This window comes from Rhea americana, unplaced genomic scaffold (genome assembly GCF_003343005.1).
Source record: "Rhea americana isolate MKP2758 unplaced genomic scaffold, rheAme1 scaffold_369, whole genome shotgun sequence".
Taxonomy (NCBI): Eukaryota; Metazoa; Chordata; class Aves; order Rheiformes; family Rheidae; genus Rhea; species Rhea americana.
The window spans coordinates 338,169-342,361 of record NW_028186500.1 but is presented as its reverse complement, the minus strand read 5'-3'; the positions used below and the strand labels follow the sequence as shown (position 1 = coordinate 342,361).

The 4,193-nt window shown below is 53.9% G+C and overlaps 1 protein-coding gene across 4 annotated transcripts in view; it reads left to right on the top strand.

Moving 5' to 3' along the window:
* The first annotated feature begins 176 nt into the window (after positions 1–176).
* Positions 177–4,193, top strand: part of PTPRS (protein tyrosine phosphatase receptor type S) — a 103,035-nt gene continuing 99,018 nt past the window's right edge. For 2 of the 4 annotated variants that reach the window (XM_085312626.1, XM_085312625.1), the window contains exon 1: positions 177–265. The gene's annotated coding sequence lies outside the window, so the exon portion shown is untranslated. The remainder of the gene's footprint in view (positions 266–4,193) is intronic. The other 2 variants (XM_085312627.1, XM_085312628.1) reach the window with 2 other exon arrangements.

Sequence of the window (4,193 nt, the reverse complement as noted above, 5' to 3'; positions counted from 1 at the left end):
CGCCGGCCCCGTGCGGCCGGCTTCGCCGGGGCCAGGCGCGGGGGAGCCGCGAGGTAGCGATGTGGGGCGGCGTATTTAAATTTCATCTCTCCCCTCCCCGGGGGAGGTGACAAATGAGCTAGTGGTTGTGCTAAAAGCTTTTCTTTCTTTCTTTAAAGAGGTTGCTGGGAGGAAATGAAGCGACCCGCTGACCTTTGCTAATAAGCAGCACAAACTGAGCCGGTGATGCTGCAAGGAAGAGAGACCTCAGTGCAGCCCTCTGCCTGTAAGGTGTTTGCTTCGATTGATATGTCTAATGGGAGTAATTCTCCCAYGGCAGCTATGGCAAATGAAGATGTTTAATCATTCACTAGATCTGGCTGATGAAACTTTTTGCAGCAGATTTCTTTAAAATTGCCCTTCTCCTTTTCGCATGCAGACAAAACAGAAATGGGAGAAGCCCAAAAAGGGTTTGGTGAAACATTTTCAAGTTGTTTCACTCTAATGAATCTGAAATGAAGGCTTGTTTCCCCTTCCTAATGGKATTTTTTTTTAAACCCAGAGCAAACATTTCAGTCACCGGTTCCATTTGGGCTAAAAAAAGTAACTCAATAAATGGCAAGATACCTGCGTGGCTCTTTTTAGCAATGTTTGCCGCAGGCTCCTTCTTTAAGCAGCAGGATCTAAGCTAGCCAAACTGCTTGGTAGATAAGCCCCCTCCTCCTATATCCCCTTGGATACCCAAAGTAGCTTAAGGGAGTTAGGTGTCCAGCACCCTCTGAAATGGGAGTTGCTGGGAGGAAAATCTTCAAAAGCATCTTAGTGGCTTAGGTTAAGTCCCTTTGACTCTCAATGGAACTTAAGCCCTTAAGACCTGTAGGTGCTTTTGAGCATTTTACGCTTTGTGACTAGCACCCTTGGGTCCCTGAAAATCCCAGGCTCTGTCTGGAGGAGCCACAATGGGAGACTGTTTCCTGCAAACACTTCTCTATTTTATCATTTTTAATAATATCCTTCAAGACTATGCRCACAGCGCTTACAAGATGCACCCGTTTACATGCTTAGAATGAGAGGAGATCAGGCAGAGCACAAGAAAGAAGGCCTTACAGGGGCTCTTTCACTGCAAGAATTAATCTTATTTCTGAAATGTGACTGTACCAAGACAGCTCTGACCCCAGTGCGGCCACGGCTTTGCTGAATTGCATCCTTTAATAAGGATTGAGGTCTGTTAGGTGGCTTGCTTGTGCTGCAGGAGATCCTGTGCCAGTGAATTTAGCAAGAGTTCGTGGGTCTGTGGAGCAGTGCAGGGAACTGCCGTGATGTTTGCTTGTACAGTGCCAGGAGGTTGGCCGGGTGCTTGGCAGACAGGCGGGAGGAGTGATGCAAACCTGCTTCAAAGAGCYCGGGTAAGGTAAACTGCACCTGCGGAGGAGGGCGGAGGATGGGTGATGAAACTCTTGCGATTTGAGCGCTCATCAAAGCAATTCCCGCCTGAATTCAGTGCTGCCGGCAGGGCAGGAGAGGCCTGTTGCGTGGTAGCTGGGTTTCYGAATGTTGCGTGTTTCGCGTTGCAGGCAGGAATACTGCAGTGAATAACGCTTCGTTTCCAGCGTCCCCATTGCCAGCAAGCAAGCAGAGCAGACTCCTCCCCGGCCTCTCCTCGGCGTCCGCAGGGAGGCTGGGTGGGTGCACATCTTGCTGTCCTGATAATCCTGTGTCCGGGGGGAGACAGCCGGTGACGTACCTGCTCTGAAGGATGAGTTGCTGGATTGAAGTTGACATGTCCTAATATCTCTGCCAGCACTTTCTGTCTCTGTCAAGGGCTCGAGAAACACATTAGCACCGGAGTGGAAGTGTCACCCTCTGGCATCTCTTTCTTGAATCCTGGAGCTGTTGCCATATCTCCTTAACCAGACCTTCTCTATCGAGCCCATTAAGTGGCATGAAAATCCACGCTGGATTCAGGAGAGCGAAGCTGCCAGGCTGTCTCTCTCCAGATCAGGCAGAGCAGGTCCCCAATGCTTCCCCCATCATCGGGGGGGCTTTTGGGGCAAGCCACGCAGGGAGGGCAGCATGGCCTCTCGTCTGCGCAGAGCCGCAGAGGGTCACCGGTGCTGTTTAGAGAGCGACCGAGGCTCAAGCAGGGGTTTAGTGGCATTTGCTGGGACTGTGGGGAGATTTYAGTCAGATAAACAGAGCTCCTATTTTTTTGAACTACAGAGAGCTAAAGGAGCTGAGAGGAGGCTTTCTCCCTGCTCCACCAGCCCTGTCCCCCTCCAGTCTTGCTGGTGGGAACTGGATGATGTGTGGCTGTGGAGCGGCAAGAAGCCACCGGCGCTGTTCCCTTTACTATGCCGACTTTGATACCGTGTCCCCAGTTTAATTAACRGTTACCATCATAGCTACTCGTGGTGTTCTCGGACTCTGACACCAGAAAGCAGCCCGGCCCGTTGTTCTTCCCCCTAGAACCCTGCAAAACCCCATGTTACGGCAGGCTGGAGCCTTTGTGCGCRTTATAGTAATGTCTAGAGCAAACATTAGAAGAGATTCCCAGTRGCGTAATTCTGATCATTTTCTTTTTCTGTTTCTTGTGACAGAGTTGGTATTTCTGCTCGGCTTTAACAAGGCAGAACTGAAGCGCAATGGATCTAGACTAGCGCAGAGCGCACAGCAGAGGCTTTCTGATCCTCAAAGTGCGAGTCCACAGCGTCTCACTGAAAAGTTGCTCTTTGGGGTTGAGTACGTTTGTGGACTTCTTGTTTATCCTGGCTGTTCTTTTAATTCTGTATAGTTCGGCCTTGGAGCGTTAATGGGACAGAAAARGATTAAAATGCCCCTTCACACCGCCTGTCCTGATGGTTTCATACCCTGATGTGTATCAGAAAGCTCAGGCAACCTTGCCATCCCCTTAGTCCTTTTAAAGCCTTTGATCACGGTACAATATCTCCTGCCTGGCTTTTCTGCAAAAGGTGATAAACCCCAGTTTTGATTTTTAATTGGGGTAACTTATAGCAGGAAGGAATCCGTRCAGATCTGAGAGGCTCCTTGGTGCAGCTCCTGCCCGTTACGGCGGTGCTCAGCGCCTGCCTGGTGGAGGAGCCTCGGCCCCGTACCCTGGCGGGGGGCTGTGGCTGCTGTTATCGCTCTGCCTCCCCTCCGTTTTCAGCCCTTCTGGGGCGAAGCTTGCCTCTCTGGCCGAAGGAAACATTTGCCGATATTGAGACACAGGACTGGGATAGCTGCTGAGAACGCAGCTCCSTTAATGCCATTCCAGCTTTGCAAAGGGATCAAGATAAAGCTGTAAGCAGCCTGCTTCGCGGAGCCGGGAGTTGTCTCCATGGAAATGTGTCGGCAGGGCAAGGGGGAGCGGGCTGGCGCTGAACTCGCTGCTGCCGATATCCCCCGCCTGTCCTGCAGCCGCGGTCTGCTGCACCCGGCGCGCCGTCGGGAGAAAACCTCTCCTGCGTCCTTCGGCGGTTGCGGTTGCTTGCCGTGACGTCGGGTCTGTCGGGGTCCGCCGGTGTGCCCCCCCCCCCCCGCGCTCGCTCCTTCTCCGTGTTGGGTTCGTGTTCGCTCGGTGACGTGGCTCCCCGCCAGGCGCGCAGGGTGGGTGCGGAGGAGCGGCCCTGCGTTGCGGGTGGAGAAACCCGGGCGCTGAGCGGAGCGGTGACTCCCAGGCGGGCGCGATGGCTGCTCTGGTCGCGGCCCTGCTAAGAAGCCTGGGCGCTTGCCGGCGTGTGTTTGCTTGCGACGGGGGCCCTGTGACACCCGGCTGTCYCCAAGCTGAGGTTCGAGCGTGCCGGGTCCTGGGGTGTCTGTTGTACTGCACGAAGCCCGACTGCACCTACCTTCAGCAAATGAAGGGGGTGCTGGGGAGGCATCTCCTGCTTCATCTTCCCTTTTGTGTTTTGGGGGCTTTTTTTTTTCCCCCTTCCTAAGTTTTTCATGTGTGTGGTTTCAGTTTTTGCACCTCCTTGCCCCAAGCTTTTGTGGAAAAATCGCCCTTTGAGAGGTTCCCCGGGCCCTGTCAGGCCACATCCTTTCACACCTCACTGCTCACGTGCTGGCTGCCTGGCGGTGCGATGCAGCAGGGGAAGCCAGCGGGGTGTTAAACTTTAAACGCCGTCTCCGCGCAGCCGGTGCCTCCCGCCTGCGCTCCTCTTCCCTGCGTCGTTCCCTCCCTTTGCGCGCGCGGAAATTCGCCATCGCCTGCC